General features: G+C 47.1%; 1 long non-coding RNA gene across 1 annotated transcript in view; it reads left to right on the forward strand.

Moving 5' to 3' along the window:
* The window catches only part of LOC116455409, a 75707-nt gene that overhangs the window by 46509 nt on the left and 11568 nt on the right, over positions 1–17630 (forward strand). Inside the window, exon 3 of the long non-coding RNA XR_004244378.1 lies at positions 11073–11445. This is a non-coding gene — a long non-coding RNA (uncharacterized LOC116455409). The remainder of the gene's footprint in view (positions 1–11072; positions 11446–17630) is intronic.

Consider the following 17630-nt stretch of genomic DNA (forward strand, 5'->3'; position numbering starts at 1 on the left):
CCAGGACGCAGAGCTGTGTTTCTTCCCCAGGGCTTGTTCTCGCTGGGGCTGGCTGTGGCTGGCAGCCCTGTTGGTCGTGGTGTGGTGATTAACGCTGGCACAGTGGCACTGCCTGGATGGCTGAGCCCTTCCTGTGTGTACTGGGCTGTTCTGCTGGACCCTGGGCAGGTGCCCCATCAGAGCTGTGCCCTGGTTTTGGGTGGGGGTCTTACCGCTTGTCCTGAGTTCCCCATGTACTCTGTGGTGGTGAAGGACATCTTCAGGGAAAAAGTCACCGTCCCCAGTTCTGGTGCTGCTGTTCCCCAGGGTCCTTCCAGAGCTGGTGGCCCTGATGTAGCTCAAAAACCCAAACTGGGTACTTTGCTAGTGAAAGAGGGGTAATGATCTGTGCCAGAGACAAGGAGTGAGTTGTGCCCTCTCCAAACCAAGTGAAGAGATCTGGGCTTCAGAATCTCCCCAGAAGTGGTTTCCATCTTGACACTACCCAGCGCTACTGGGGTTACTGGGTAAAACACCATGGTCTTGTCCCCACATCTTCCCACTGACTACATCATCATCATTTATCCTTAGGCTTTATCAGGGTGCAGCCGCTGATGCAGCTTGGGTGCTCACTCATCTCCTTAGAGCAGGAGGAGGAGGAGGAGAGGTTGCCCAGAGAGTAAGTAGATGCACCATCCCTGGAAACATTAAAGGTCAGGTGGGACTGTGCTCTAAGCAACCTGATCGAGTTGATGTCCCTGCTCACTGGAGGGGTTTAGAGTAGATGGTCTTTAAAGGTCTCCTGAAACCCAAATGATTCTATGAGGGCAGCCCCCAGCCTGGCTAACCCAGAGGGGCGAGTGGGGTGCAGGGCATCCCCCGACCTTGTTGCAGAGTTGCAGGAATGGAAGACAGAAGCTGGCCCAGCACATGGTGCCATGAGCAACAAAGGCATAGTTGCATGCACTGAGGGGAGATCTGAGTACTCACATTGCTCAGTTAAAAATTCCTCCCAAAATGAGTGTCTCAGGACCTTTTTAAAGGCTGTTGCTAATTAATGCAGACCCTACCTGTGCTTGCTCTTCAATAGCGGGGTGCATCAGTCTGAAAGCAGGCTGGAGAGGCAAAACAAGTTTTGGGTTTTTTTCATCTTCCCACAAGACATGCCTTTCTGAGCACCAAAAGACATATTTGCATTTTTTGGGACATAGTGTGAATACTTCCAGCAAATAGTGAAATAAATACACGTGTTCATCCCACATGAGTATATTCACGGCAGTAGGAGATAACTGCATTTGAAGGCATCAGCATCTTGTTACTCCTGCATAGCTTGTTGGTCAGGGAGCCTCGTGAAGTTGTCATGTCCTTTGACTGTTTCAGCTCATACCTGTATTGTCCCTGGTGTGTACCCAGCTTCAGCCGTGGGCTTCTCTCTTCAGCACCTAGTCAGAAACAGCTTGCCTTGGGTTTGCACTTGATGTTTCTGGCTGGTTCCTCCGGTGCTGCAGGATCGCACAGTAAGCCAGTCAGCTGAGAAGTGGGATCACTTCACCAAACTCAGTCCAGTTTTTTTGATAGCACACATATATACAGCTAGTCACTAAAAAACTAAAAGCCCAAGGCCACATTTGGTGGTTCATTCCTTTGGCAGCTCAGCAGTCCTTCTGCTCTGCTACACCCAAAACCATCTCAGGCTGCCAACAGCAAAGGATGTTACTGAACACACTTGCAATAGGGAACCCATCCAGCTGACATTTTTTCTCTCCCCTGGGTTGTTGTTCTGTAGATTTGGTTCCCCAATCCAGTTCGCAGTCTCGCATGGCAAACTGGCATGCACTGGCATGGCTGAGAGGGAGGAAGTAATGGAAACAATATCATGGGTTGGTCCCAGTGCCAGAAAGCTTGTGGGGGAGAGTCACAGGCCTAATCACATCGAAACCTTGGGAGCTGCAGCTGAACTGGGAACCTCCTCGGGCTTTGTGCCTGCCCTACTTCCCAGGGCAGTTTGGTTGATGATGATAAATGGGAAAGTCTCAGCACCCAGGTCCCTGCACACACAGCTTGTTCCTTTGTGCTCTTGCTTTTAAAGTTAACAGCACAAAATGTTAGCGATTGGAAGAGTGTTTGATAATTCTTTTCACATTCTCATATTTTTCTATATTTGAATCTCATCCTGATACTCTCTGTCAGTACTGGTTCAGAGCAAGACCACCCTTGACAGATGTGAAGTTTGGGAGGAGCTAGGCTGAGTTCCAGGCTTGGTGCTGGATGCCACACTTAGGTTTTTTGTCCTTCTTGCCCCAGATGAGCCAAGATCCCCTCCCAGGAGCTGTGTTTCTGTTTGGCTTGTGTGGAGCTGGGTTTTGAATCTTTTGCGGACTATTCTCAGCAGTGGGTTGCTTGCCAACATCCTTGCTGCAGTGTGGAGATGGAACCATTGATATCCCTGCTCATTGCAGGGGCCTTGAACTAGATGGCCTTTAAAGGTCTCTTTCAACCCAAACTATTCTATGATTCTATGATCCCCAGTTCTGTGGTCCAACAGGTGATTATTTCTAACTGGCCTGAGGGAACTCCTTTTGCAGAAGGGGAGAACAGGCACATCCTTCCTCTCCCCAGCTTTCTTCCAGCATGTAGCATCCCTGAGATGCACTATTTCCCCTGGCTCAGTGTGCAGTAGCACCAAACCTTCTCTTTCTTTTGATCCAGGGCTCTTAACCGAGCAGCATGATACTCATGTGCTAGCCAAACAGCTTTGATTCTGCCATGCAATGTGGTGTGCATGTGTCCAGGTTGACAGGGGCTGTAAACACCCATTTCCTTACAGAAGTTGAGAGTAAATGAAACCAAAGCTCATAATTGCAGTTTGGTGTATTTATTTATTTATTTTTCCTAATGGTCCATGTGTTTTTAGCACTTAATTTTTTTAACTTTTAGCACTGGATGCAAGGGGATGCTGCATCAGTGTGTACCTACAGTGTCCCTTGTTAGCTCACAGCTCTCATCTCAGGGGCAAGAGACGATGCTAACAGCAGCCAGGTCTCCAAAAGGTGTTTTCCTGTAAATCCTGGAGACAAATCACACTAATGGGAGGTGACTGGCTGCAAACTTGTGGCCAGAGGAAGACGGATTGTTTTGAGCAGGGGTGTTGTGACCTGAAACTTAGGCCTGTGGCTGGGTCACTGCCCTTCTTTCAAGTTGTTTTCACTGGGCTGGAAGCTTTCTTGTTATGCATGGAGTTGCATCCAGGGAGGATCTGAAAGGTCGCTTAACCCTTTGCCTTCTGTGAAAGCAGAAAGAAACCATAATACAATAAATCCAAAGGAAGCCAACCATCCTCCAATAAAAAGACCCTGAAAGCTGAAAAAACCCCCAGAGGAGGATGCTGGGTTTATATTGCCTGTTCAGCAAATAGCCTGCATCTAAGTTGAGGTTGCAGCAAAGGTTTATACAGAAATTCAATGCCATTTGGGATGTAACACAGGTAATAGCGTTTTTTTTCCCCTCTTCTCTCTCCTCCCTTCATCTTTGCTCTAATGCATTTCACTGAATTACAGTGCAAATCTGTGGCTGTATAAATACCAAGTGGGGAGGGGGGGGAAATGCAGCAGAAACCACAGTCATTGTTCAGGCGGTTCTTTGTTGTATTTCACCCGTGAATATAAACTGTGAGCCTTGTGGGATAGTTTTGGGCTAAAAGGGGCTTGAGACTGGTTTGTTGGGTGCCTTATAAAAACGCTTCACAGGCATTTCACTTCCCATCCTTTCTCTCTTGATGCGTGTGCCTTGCAGGAAAGGTGCTTGTACTCTTGGCTCCAAAGATTAAACCCCTTTTACTGTGCAAATACTGCTTGGGATCCACAATTTATTCATATATTTAACACCTTGAAAGATATAAGTCCAGGTTCTGGCACTGCCAGATCCATGTTCTCCGCTAGGATCTTAGCTTTAACCAGGCTTGTCGGGGAAAACATGTTCCTCAGGCCAGATCCTACACCTGATGTTGGAGTCAGGAGTGGAACCATGCTGGCAGTGGTGGGTCTGCAGTGATGAAGGAAAGGACAGGGGGATTTGGCAGCTGGGCTTGTTTGTTTGTTTGGGAGTGCAGGGGGAGGACTAGTCTGTGATGCTTGGCAATAAATTTGGCCTGATACTTAAGTACCAGTTCCCAGGAAATTGCCATCAGAGTAATTAGCGTGTGCTGACTTATTTGTACAGTGATAACAGCAGGAAAGTATTGAAGCAGGAAAAACAAACACATTATTCATTTGAACCTTCAATCCACAGCCTTTACCTGACAGTTCACTATTTGCAATACACAGGTCTATTTTTAGGCTTCCAAGTCAGGTGAACTCTTCTTTCATTTTTGTTTTGCATTTTGGATTTTATTTTGCTGACATAAATTGGAAATGAATCTGTGCTTAGAGATAAACAAACCCAATTTAAAAATAAACATTTTGAATATTAAAGAGTCTGTGGAAGTGCTGAAGCTTCAGTATAAGGCTCTTGAAACTTGTGCCCTTGCAAGTGGGATGAAGGTGCTGCAGATGGCAGCTAGGGTAGGCAGGAGGAGCTCTCTGTGCTGCAGCTCTGGACAGTGGAATGTGATCCCTCTTTCTATCGGAAGTATTTGGTGTGAGCATCTTCTTTAGCCCAGGTTTCCCTGCTTGGTGGTGAGTGCTGCTTAGCCAGCCAGGTTAGAATTGTCCTTTGAGAGGTGAGCACTGAGGAGGAGGTTTAGTGACTTGGGTAATAATTATTGTTAATGAGACTGTGGGAGAGTGGCACAGGGTCACAGGAGTTTGTGGTTGTGAGGCATCTGAGGAGGATATTTGGGGCAGGGCAGCCTTAAATGTGTGAGTATGGAAAAGCTGGTAGAGAGCAGGAGATGGGGATGGGGGATGGGTGTGGAGAAATGTGTGGATTCGCCTTGGAATGGAAACAATGGGGATGAAAGTGTTTGCTATGCCTTTCCTTTCCTCCCCTCTCCTGCTTACCAGCCACCCGCAGAAGCAATTCCCTTCCAGGCACTTGTGCTAAATCCTTTGAAAGCTCCTCTTCTCCTATGGCGATTATAAATACAGAAAAAAGGGTGGAGGCAGAAGACAGGCTGTCTGCAGGGGAAGAGAGCAGAGAGGCCCCAGGGTTTCTCCTGGAAGATGGATTTTGTGAGCAGCTGAGGAAATCAGTCAGAGCACCTCCCACAGCCAGCAGCTGTATTACAGGCACCCCTGGCCGAAAATGCAGCGCAGATAAATCAGAGTTAAAGTGCCTTTTTTAAATACCAAAGGCTTTTAAAGTATTTGAGCCAGCCATCAAAAAGGTGACTTACCATCTCCATATCTTGAGCTCTTTGCATGGAGCCTGCATGCCTACCTGGAAGGTGGGGCTTGGGCAAACACTAGCAGTACTGCTCAAATCAAAGGTAAGAGTGAAACTTGTGACCTTCCTTATGCAAGATTCAGACTGGGTGACCCAGTGGTCCTTAAAGTCTTAGGCAGTGATTGCCATGCTTTGAAGCCCCAGAAGTTCATCCCCATCCCTGGTTCCCCCTGTGTTTTCCAGCTACCAAGTGCAGGTTTAGGGCTGGTGGAGGCTGGATTTTGACTGGAGCCTCCAGGTTTTCTAGGGAGCAGCTCCTTGATTTTTGTGCCACAGGCTGGTTATCCTTTTAATCCTATGGCTGTCACAGTGAGCCCCCCCACATTTTAAGCCCTAAAGGAAGAAGAGGCAGGAGTGAGGGAAGGGATTGCAAATGCAGTACCATGAACCAGTACCATGATGCTGAAAACTTTAAACAAACCATCCAGGAGATGAAATTTGCTTTCTGTTTGCAGGGAGGGCTTTCCAGCTCTTAGAGAGAGAATGCAGTCAGGGACTATATCCTGGGATATGCTTTTGAGGCTTAGAGGAACCCAGCAGATGTGGAGATCCTGGAATCAAGAAGCACAAAGAGAACCTGAAAGCATAATTATGTTAAACATCAATGGGCGGTTTCAGAGTGTCAGAACCGGGAGCTTCATTCCTTTGGCTCAAGTGCTTGTAGTCAGGAAAGTTTTGTGTGCCTTTCATAGAGCCACAGACTGGCCCAGACTGGAAGGGATCGTCCAGTCCAATCTTTTGTGGGAAGGGAGCCGAGGTGATTGTAGCAACCTTGTCCAGTTGTATCTTGAAAACCTCCAGTGATGGAAACTCCACCTGGGGAGGTTATTCCAGTGAGTGATTGTTCTCACTGTAAACTGCTTATGTCTTATCTTATGTTTTGTTTCTGCTCTGTGAGTATAATTTTTTTACTCTCTTTTGTCTGGATAAGAATTTTCCTGGTTTTTTAAAAAACCAGCAGAATGGGTTTCTTGGTTTAACAGCATTTAGTTTTACTGCTTGTGGTATGGATCTGGCACTTCTGCTGCTCTTCAAAATCCACATCTGGATAGTGATGGGATGCAGAGGACCTTTGGATGGGGCAGGGATGTCTGGGGCTGGACAAGCCTGACCACTGATAATGGGGCATCTTGTTCTTCGTACCAACAATAATTGTGCCTCTTGTTCTTTGTACCTCATTGATTTCTAGGCTTTAAGGTCATGGTGCTTGTTTAATCTGACCTGCTGTATAACAGAGGTTCCTTGAATTAATTTCCACTCCACAGTCAGCAGTTGTGAATGGAACCAAGCATACATTTTTGGGGGAGCAAGACAAGCAAGGTGGAAGCATCCTGTCTTACTGAAAAAATTGCCAGTGCTGGATCCTTGGCCATGCCAGTTGGATTACTTTTCTCTCTGTAAATTACTTGCAGTGTTGAAAAATGGTATAGTTTCTGGTTTGTTTTCTGTTGAGCTTCAACTTTCAACCTTTGGTCTCATTATGCCTTTGTCTGGCAGGCTGAGAGCACTCTTCTGACAGGTACCTACAGGCTGTGAGGTGCCTTTTAACTTTCTCTTTGATTGACTTCCTTGAGCTCCTTGCTACAAGCCTGGGTTTGTTCTTGTGGTTGTCCTCTGAACTCTCTCCAGTTTTTCCAGCAGTATTCTTGGAGTGTGGGTACAAGTATTAAACCTCACACTCCCATCAGCTGTGCCAGCCCAAGGCCCGAAGATAACACAGCCTTTCTGCTGGTACGTGACATCCCTCGTCTGTGGAGCCAAGCACCATGGACCTGCCTTGCGAGCTCACGTTGGGCTTATTATGCCTCTTACCTCAGCCAGTCCTTTAGGTCTTGTATGTTTAAAAAGTTTCCATGCACCCATTTCTTTAATATGCCAAGCATCTCTTTAATCTTTTTGATGTTTTTTTTTTTTTCTTGATTTACATTCTGAAAGGAATTTTAGTCCAGCCTTTCTCACTGTACCAGCCACACGTCAAAAATCTTTACAAAGCTGAGAGCTGCTAGGAACGTGTTTTACAGAGCTGGGGGAAAGAAAGTAGTTCACAAGAGGGAAGTAACACTGAGATGTATCTCCAGTGCATGGTGGGACAGGACAGATGCATGGCTCTGGCTCCAGAGTCCTGCAGGCTTTTTTGACCTCTTCAGCTCTTGGTGGATTGTTTTCTCCCATGGCGATTAACTATGGAGATGGTTAACCTGCAAGCCCTGTGCCAGCCAAACCTGTCATTGCTGGCTATGGAGTGTAGCACCAAGCTTCTTGCCTGGGGGTCATGGACTGGCTGCCCCCATTGGGGGTTTGGGTCAGTGTTGGTGAATTTCTCGATATTAGATGCAGAGAGCTGGCTGTATTTCCAATCGAGGTGTTCTTATTATTGGTTCTATGTTGTTTCTCATGTATAATGATTCAGAGGAAACAGAGGTGTTGATCTGATGGGGAACCTAGAAAGCTTTTTGATAATAACATCCAGATGTTTTCTTAGCACATCTGCTTAAGCCACTGTTGAAGTCAATGCCTTCAGCAGTGCTGCTGGTGTGTTTTACTGCCTGCTGCTGTGTGTGATGCTAATTTATGAGTAATGCAGAAATGGAGGAGGGGGAAGTTTAGCAGCAGAAGCAGGGACAACCAGCTGCCAAGGAAGCGTGGGAAAGGAAGGCAGTCCAGACTGTAACCCAAATTATTCTTGCTTTTACCATTTGGGTAGGCTGTTTGGAAGTAGTCTTGCATGTAATTGTAAGTACTATGCCCCAGGTTTGCCTGGTTACAGGTCACTGTGTACCTGTGCTGTTGCAATTCAGCCATGAAGGCAAGACATTTGTCTGTCTGAGCACTGACTTCAGCTGAGAGCAGGGCAAGCTCTCCTTGTGCAGCGACTGATGTGTGAAAAGATACTCCTGCCTGTCCCCTCATTAGTGGGAAGCTGTTTCTCGCCCGGGTTGTATCTGTTTAGCACTTCAACACTGCCTTGCTAATCCCTGTGCCAGGATTGTCAGCATGTGGTGTTCCTCCAGGGAGGGTCAGCTTTGGGACAGCTCAGCTGCCTCATGCCAGGGCTTTGGGCAGCCAGGATGCTACTGGGAGCTGTGTCACTGTGTCAGCGTTGTGCCTACCCAAGGGAATATTGCCAGCAGCCTGAGGATAACGCTCCATAATTCCCACTACAATGGCTCAGGGCACTGGGAATTATGGAGCGTTATCCTCAGGCTGCTGGCAATATTCCCTTGGGTAGGGCTGTCGTGGGTTAGCAGTATCTTTTTAGGCTGCTCACTGCAAGCCCTGGGTCACAGTCCGTCCGATATGGACTCAGATCTGGTGTGCACTGCAGCTCCTTACACCACACTGCTCTTCCTCCCTCTTCCTCAATGACTTCTGCTGGTGGCTGATTTTCAGTGTCACAGAGAGCGTGTCTTCAGAGCAGACCAGTTTGTGGTGCTCACTGCAAAGTACTGATGTGGACGCCTGGTCTTGAAAGGTGATGGCAGCCACAAGGTCTTTGAAGAAGAACAGAATCTCATAACCCCGTATGAGGGCTAGTGTGTCACCTCCATCCAGGGGCGGTGAGGTGATGTTGGAGGTTGTGCAGGTTAAAATGCGGGAAGAAGGTGGAAGCGTGTGGTTGGGGTGTGGCAAAGCCCTTCTGTGAGGAGATGTTGGTGTGGTAGGTGCCTGTGAGATGAATGGCCCAAAGGCATAGATCTCATCCTACTCCCATCCCTTCCTCTCTAATGCGTGACTCGGCACCATGAACTGGCCAAGGATGGGCCATCAGGTGCTCTTGGTTACGTGGCACAAAGCAGCCCAGCCGGGTGATTCACAGGATGGAGGTGGACATTGTACAGCCCTAGAGGAGCCTGCAGCGCCTTGGTTTGTGTGTATGGCCCTTCAGAGAGTAAAGGCCCTGAAACAGCACTGCAGGTGTTGAAGCAGGAGAGACACTGTTTTAAATGTTTGCCTCATGAACACAGAAAGCAGCAAGAGATGGTCAGAGAGACCCTTTTCTGGACCTGTGAATATCACTGCCACCCTCATGGCTTGGGGCCTGTTTCCAGTTCCCATCTTCTTAGCTGTACTTCTCATGCTCCCAGGGAGTGCCAAAGCCATTTGCCTCCACCACACCAGCTATTATCTTGTTTCTTCTGGCAGTGAACCATGCTGCTTGGCTTCCTTAGCGAAGGTGTGTTTGAGCATCAGTGGCTTTTTATCTCCTGTGCCACATCCTGCACCCAAGGAAGGGGTTTCTTCAGCAGCATAGACCAGCCCTCCTGCTTCTCATAGAATCATATCATAGAAAGGCCTGGGTTGGAAGGGACTATAGAGATCATCTATTTCAACCCCCCTGCCATGGGCAGGGGCCCCACTTCACTGTGGGTTTCTGTAACGAGGAGCATTAAATTTGGGTAGGACCAAACATCCATTGATATAAGAGAGCTCTTCTTTTATGAGGCTAAATTACAAGTTATTTCCAGCTGCCTCCTAAACCTGAGTTAGTTTCTATGTCATCTGCCCTGGCAATCCTTTTCAGTTGCTGCGTTGGAGTTAGTTTGCAGGTTGTTCCTAATGGGATAGGGCTGCTGGCCTCTTCTTCTGCAGCTCTTCCCACCCAAAGAAACCTTGTAGACATCTCCATTGTGTTGCTTCTCCATCTCTTTCAAATGTCCGCTGAACACAGATAAAGGCAGCTTCTTTCTTTCTCAGGACCATTACGTTGGGCTCCTTGTGTCTGGCCAGTGTCCACTGGAGGAGCTCCTGGACATCAAGAAAGTCTTTAGATAAAGTACCTAAATGCTGTGTTTCTGTTTCTCTCTGTACACACACACAAAAAAATTGCTATTTTTAATAAAACTTAGAATTTAATCTAGATATGCTTTCTGGAGTAGTATGTTACATGCAGCAGAGCAATGTCTACATTAGTGTTAATCAGCACACAGTGTAGTCATTTTGCTAGTCTGTGAGAGTCTGTAGTTGAACACTGAAATTGTCTTAGGGTAGAATTTACATTTAAGCTAACTATATTGTATTGTGTATTAAAATCCACTTAATTTGATTAAAGTAGCTCAATGTTTCCTTTGTCAGCATTTGAGCTGTGACTTTGTCACTAATCCGGTGCCGTGTTGCAGTTGAATGCACCCTCAGGAGACAGTCAGCTTCAGTAAGTCCTCCTTTTTGGGAAAAGTATAGTAAAAACTTGGAGAGGAGAGGGTTGGCTACTGACAGTACATCTAAACTTTCTGACTCCGTCTGCATTTTGGTTTGTATTTGAAAGGAGTCTTTGTTTCTAATGGAAGTTATAATACAAAATGTAAAAGTTTATGACTCCAAAGGGAAATTTTCCAACTGTTGAAACAAAGTGCTTCAACTCAAAATGAGTTGCAATTTAGCAACCTTCAAAATTCCAAGATTTTTATATTCCTTCCCACTTACTCAGGATGATAGAAAAGAAAAGCAAGATCTTTAAATCCCACAAGGATTATAGAACTGGATTTTTTAGCTTTCTTTGACATCTCTTGTTCATCTCTGTTCGAGTAGTACCTTCTGTTGTCTGAGTCTTGAGGCAACAACAAGATGTTCTTTTGTCAGTACTGCAAGGTCGGGGTGTCCTTTTAAGGGTGAACCAGACATCACTCTCTTGATACTAATAGCAATGATGTATAAAACCTGAAGGTTTGTCAATCTGTACTGATCCAGATAATAAAACTGTGTTTTCATCATAGGTTATCCACTGTTTGGATGATGAAGCTTGATGAGCTGCGATTTGGCTTGGATTACAGTATTTCAGAAGACTTTCTGAACTTGCCAGGCAACCCTCCCCCTAGACTTTGGGGACAGAGGAGCTTAAATTTATATCTCCAGTGTCACAAAAGGAGAAAGAGCAGAGTTGGCTGCTTTGCACAAGTAATGAAAATCAATGCTGTGTTGCTCTTGGGAGGAATGCTCAAAAGGAGAAAAGCCTGGCATATAGATCTTTGTTTAGAGACAGATTTTGCCTGGGAAGAGTGTGCCCAGGGGAAGATACAGGAAGGAGAAGAGGTGATGCTACAAGCCAGCTTGCTGACCTCCAGGGTGGGACTAAAGCTTTGTAACAAGGTAAGAAAAAAAAATAAACCCAAAACATTTTCTTTCCTTTGTACCTCACTCAAGTATCCATTGGACAAGAAGTGGGATGAGTAATGAGTCCATGCATTGAGTACTTTCTCCTGCTGACCCCCAGTCTCTCTCCTGTTCTCCTGGACACTTCCTGTGTCCTGCATCACCCATGCCTTGAGTAGGCTTCATGTAAAAATCATCAGCAAATCTCGACTGCCTTAGTTGTCCACATATCTAAGACTTAATTTTTCAAGCATCTCTGCAGACACACACACACACACACACACGAAATGTGCTGTTTCTGGAGGACCCTTGTGCCTTTACTTTATGCCTGAGGAACTTGCTGCTCTGCTGTTGGCAGTGAGGATATTAAGTCCCTCACACTGTTTGCACTGCACTCTTTGCAGCTCCAGAGCATGACAGTGATGTATTTTCCAAATGGATGAGATACAGAGAGAGCTGAAATGTATGGGCTTATCACATTGCTTTGGACAAAACCACAAGAGGAGAAAGACAGGAAATAGAGCAAAATTACCTGTTTTCAATTTACTGCCTTCGGGGAACTGAAAAACATTTGTTGTGGAAAAGAAAGTTGAAGCTTCATTTAGCTTTTAGCTTTGTTCCTGCTGTGGATGTTTTTCCTCATAAACGTTGATGGCTCCTCCCATGTTGGACCCTGGGCTCTGGAGTGCTGGAAGCATTCCTTAGAAGAGAAGGCTGGCCATGATGACAGAGGGGTGTCAGGCTTGGTCTGTTCCAGCAATACAACTCCAGGGGCACGAGGGACATGTGGCTTTCCTCTGCTGCACTTTGTGCACGCTGTGGTTCATCTGATGGCTGTGTGGTGGTGAGGGTGGAAAGAGTTCATCAGACTCTTCCTCTGAGGCTGGTATGTGTGATGTTGCCATGAAGGCCATGCCAGTGTGTGCATGGTGACCTATATTGTCATTACAGTATTCCCTAATAAATTTGGAAATGATGAAAAATGCTGAATTGAACTCCACTGAGATGAAAATCCCCTCCTTTTCTTTAGATCAGAGATTTCCTGGCTGTCCCTCAGCCTTGTGTCTCAGCACTGAGCTGGAAGGACCATCACTTTGTATTAGAAGTTTTTAACCTCTGTGACTATTCAGTTTTTGGATTAACTGCTGATTTCTCCAGTGAGAATGCCAGTGACGTGGGTAGATACGGGGATGGGAAGATACCACTGTCTAGGAAGCAACAATGATTTCACAGTAGTGAAGACACTATCTGTGGCTAAGTGAGTAGCTGCTACATTTCTAAAGCAGATTTGAATCAGAGAATCAAAGTCTGGGTCTAGCTCAGTTCCTTGGAAGAACCAAATTCAAGTATTTGTACGTTGAGCCTAAGTTTCTGTTTCAGGGTGGATGTTTAGGTGTTAATCTTTCGTTTGAGAGTGAAATTCCCCCATTTAAAGGTAGTGGTGAGAAAATGTGTGGTACACGTTGAACAGCAGCCGCACTGTTGAAGATGAAAAGGTGTAGAATTGGCTGTGAAGAGCGAGACCATCTAGCTTGATACCTTCCTTGATTATAGCTAAGAGAGGAAAGAGTATAAGAAACATGCTCTAGGGATCAGGCTTCCTCAGCAGATCCTTGTGGTTAAATCTGCTGAGTGTTTCTTGGGAGTGTCCTTTATGTCCATTCGTCCCCATGGATCAGATGCTCCTGTCATGCTCGGGTTACAGAGTTCATTACTCTGAGCAACCCAAACCATGCAGTGTCTGGCCCAGTATCATGTTTTTATGAATTAGCCAAGGTCACCTAAATCAGAGGTGCTAGGTTGGACTCAGCCAGGGAACATCACAGCACCTGGTGGGCTGATGGTCCTCCTCTAGTGACCAGAAGATTGGAGTTCACCCTCAGTCCTGTGTAGTTCTGTCATTTAACCCCTCCACTTTTTCCACTGGAAAGCATCTACTGGCACTTCATACAGAGCCCCAGTCATACCTGTGGGTGTGAATTCCTGTGTAACAAGTAGGTTTTAATGAGAAGAACAGACCTTAAAAAATCCTGTGCAGCTCAGTCTTCAATTAGTCACGTAGGACTGCTGTCTCCTTGGTGCCTTGATGCTTAAAGGAGAGAGATGCAACCCCTTGTATCTCACAGGAGCCTCTTCCAGGTCTCCAAAGAAGAATAGAGTGTAATTTGGCACTTACTATTTCATTGCATCAGCTTTTCTGGGTCTGGGAGTGCTCTTAGCACAAGCAAATAAATTACCTGTTTCATTTTGCTGCATGCTCTGCAGCCAGCCATATGTTTGAGGCTGATAGAGATTCTTATCTCATGGGCTAAAATTACTGAATGGAGGATGACATTTCTTATCAAGGGCTTTGCTGAATCAGAGAGCAGCCCTGGCACCCAGCTCTGAGACACTGCTCCTCTTTGTCCAGCCTCCCAGCCCAGCAATAAATGGATTTGTGTCTGTAGGTCAGAGGCGCTTGTGTCAAGGTTTTGTTGCAGATCAAAGCTCTGAGGATTGTCTGTGTGCCTGCTAGGACGTGGGATTGAGGAGGGGAAGTGAGACTGTGACTAAAGCAGGGCGTCTTAGAGCTGTGCAAATGTATCTTCACTTGGAAGTCCTTGTAGGCACAGCTGCTAACTTTGGGCTTCACATCCAGGGACCCTCTTCTCCCAGTGCCCAAAGGCTTTGCTTCCATTTCCGTGGTGTGAAAAGCCATCCCCTCCTACTGACAGCAGTAGCTTTTCTCCAGACTTAGAGCTTGCATCTGTCCATCCTCCCACCTCTTTTAAGGACAGGTTGTTTTCCTTCCTCTCCTTCCATTTCTGTCTTTGAAGGTTACCTGGTAGCTGCTAATGAGTCAAGGGGTTTTCTGGGGTATTTATCAGGTAGGAGAGAGACAGAGAAGCTTCTCCTTGCATCTTCTTCCCACCCAGCACCTTCTTTTTGCTTTCTCTTTGCCTCTTAGTGCAGAACTGACTGGGATGTTCAGCTTCTGCAATGAATCTGAGCAAAGCTCTTGATGGAGAGTGGAGGGACTCTCCAGTGACTTGGTGAACTGTCCTTTCCCCTAATTGAGCCCTGTCCACAAAGGCAAGTTTGTTCCTAGGAGCCCTCCTGGGCAGGAAGCAAGACTAGCCAGCCAAGCACGGTCAAATGGAAAAGGCATCTCTGAATTAAAATGTTTCTTCCTCACAGGAGGGTGTGTTCTGCAGGACAGTACTCTTGTACTGTTGTACTAAGGGCAGGGTCATCTTCTCAGATCAAAAGAAATCTGGTAAAACACTGATGGAGAGAGACGTAATGTGCACCATCGATTTCTTCTGCTAAGCGGTCTCAAATGAGTTTTTCAGTTTATCTGTGACCGTGGCAAGGTGCTTCACTTCCCCTTTAATTACAAGTATCTTCAAGTTGGCCTGTGGCAGCCATTTAATGCACAGCAAGAGCTCAAATCCCAGGTGTCCAGCAGAAGCCATTCTGTAGGTCGGTATAAGAGTGGTAACTGTGCCCAGTATGGTGAGGACATTGTGGCTGAAGGTCCCATTATGTGCACCCTTCCTGGCTCAACCCTGGCTTGCTCTTGAAAGCATGGGACACATCTTTGAGCGATGCTGCCCAGAGAAGACCACTTTATTTCAGAGCCAAACCACCAGCTCTGCTTTCTGCAGTGCCCCATGAGATGCCCAGAGATAACAGCCCTCTGTGGCGTGGCAGTGGGCCAGGGCTGTGCTCTGAGTGACTCCTTGGGGAGGCTCCTCTGCCATCTGCAGCAGCCGTCATCTTCATCAGCCTGCAAGAAACGCTGGGGCTGATGGGTGCATCATCCCCAGGGTGCCCCATCTCCAAGTTAGGCTGGCAGGGGTCAGAGAGTAGGACAGTGCCACACTTCTTGTCGATGGCACCTCTGGGGATGTGCAGCCGTCTTCCTTCTCTTGAAACACCATCCACAACCTGATTTTCAGGTTTTTCTATGTCCTTCCTTCCATTCTGATGGTGCAGCCCAGCACCCATCACAGCTTGCAGCACAGGGGTCCCAGGCACCTGCAAGTGCTGTCACATGTGGGCTGGGTCCTCCTTCCTTCAGACATTTTCTGTTCACCATTTTCCCCCTGAATCATGCTGAGTCACCCTGACCTCATCGGTGACCTCAATGGAGCAACCTCAGGCCTGCCCATCAGCCTCTGGCCTTGCACCAGCACTTGAGCAACCAGTGCCCTGAGGTCATGCTGGGATGGAGGTCTTCAGGGCATTGGATGACCAGCTTCGCTCCCCAGCAGTGTCCACATGCCATCGCACCACAGTCATGCTTTGTCCCATTACCGGGCTCCTGCTGAGGTGGCTGTTTATCACCTGTTTGCCTTGGATGCAGTGCTCTCCTGTCCTGTGGGAATGGGTGGTTGCCTCAGCAGGGGATTGGGGAGATTATGGGGAAGTGCTGTATTGAGGGTTAGTGACCATCTGAGGTGACCAGCTGGTAGCTCCCAGTTGTCAGCCTGGCCTGTCCCTCTGGGTGCCTGCTTTTAATGCAATTGCAGGATCATGTTTGATTTGCTAAAAGAAAGAAGAGAGGGGTTTCCCTCCAACTGCCAACTGCATGCTCTGTCCATTTTCTCAGGCGTTGTGTCTGGCTGTGACTTCTGAATTGCTGGAGATAACCTCGGTGAGCTGGGCTGGGGCAGCGTACCCACAGCGTGCACCTCGCATACCCACAGAGTGCACCCCAGATGCCCGTGGTGTGCACCCTGTATGTGTACAGCATGCACCCTACACACTCTCACTAAGTGTCCTGCACACCCTCGACATGCAGCCCATGCACCTGTGGCATCGTGGCATGTACCCCACACACCCAGCATACCCAGTTCCATGCAGACTGCAAGCTTGTCAAGATTATGTCCTGGGTGGCAATGCTTGAGGTGACGAGGAGAGCTCACATCTTTGCTTTCAGTTCCCAGACTGAGTTTGCAGTTGGGAAAAAAAAAGCAAACCCTCTCATTTTATTTGTCAGCTGAGGCAATTCTTTTTCTAGAAGCTACTAAGGCACAGTCAATCTGGAACCCGCAGTGCTCTTGCTAGAAACCATTATCTGGGTTAGGCTGACACACTCATAATAGGAAGGTTGAAGTGGCTCTCACACATGGCTGGAACGTTGTCAGTGCTCAGTTTTGGTCCTGCTCAGGTGCAGCCATGGGTGATGTAGTGGCAGAGGCCTCTGGAGCAGCCACAGCCCCCTTGTTGGAGCTGCAGTTGATGGTGACTGGCAGATATCCCATGGGTAGCTCTGGGAGTACAGGAATGGGGGTTGAACTACCAAATATTCCCAAATACTCATATCTGTAAATCTGTTCACCATAGATGCTGCCGGTCAGGTATGAGTTGTGGAGTGTAGAAGAGCCTCCAAAACTTCTGCTCTGTACTCAGGGCTTCCCAGTACCAGCACAGGCTTATGCAAGCAGAGCAGGACAAGACAGCAGTTATGCATGGGGGAAAAGCAGACTGGCTTGGTCCCTACCACTTTGAGCAAGCCAGAAAACGTCTTTTAGAAGGGGAATCTTCAATAAAAGTACCTGGAAACCTCTCCTTTCTGGCTTTGGTGTCTTGAAAAGACAGAGCCTGTTTTCAGAGGTGCTGTGGGCAAGCCCTGTATCCTGCACCCTTTGCTTGCCCAAGCAAAACCTCAGTGCCAGCTTTTCCCCATTCAGTTTCTGTCCTCATGTCTTGTACTTGATTATCTTCCCATCTGATTTGTTACTGTAACAAGCAGCTCATTTAGGTAATTTCCATCTAGCTTTAATTAAGATTCTCCATGCCTTTTTATTCCAGTGAGAAAAGGGGGTTCCTCTTGATTGCTTTGGAGTATGGGAGCGTGCAGCCGGGTGCCCTTGACTTCGGCAGTATTTAAGAGCACGTGTAAGTGCTTTCCTGATCTGAACCAAAACTGCAGTAAATCTTGATGACTCCCAGCAGGAGTCTTTCATCTGCATGAAGCTCTGTAAGTGAAGGAAGTGTTGGCAACTCTTGGAGCCAACAGAAAGAATGTGTAAATCCTGGCAAGGAGGTGAATTACTGTTGAGTTCAAAGCATGACATGCTCCTTTATGTACTCTATCTCAGTTGTCAGGAGGGAGTTAGCTCTTAAAATGTGGTGCTGGGGATGGAGACTGAATTATTTTGTGTTTTCTTTTGTGCTTTGTGTTTTGGACTTTG

This window comes from Corvus moneduloides, chromosome 1 (assembly GCF_009650955.1).
Source record: "Corvus moneduloides isolate bCorMon1 chromosome 1, bCorMon1.pri, whole genome shotgun sequence".
NCBI classification, from domain to species: Eukaryota; Metazoa; Chordata; class Aves; order Passeriformes; family Corvidae; genus Corvus; species Corvus moneduloides.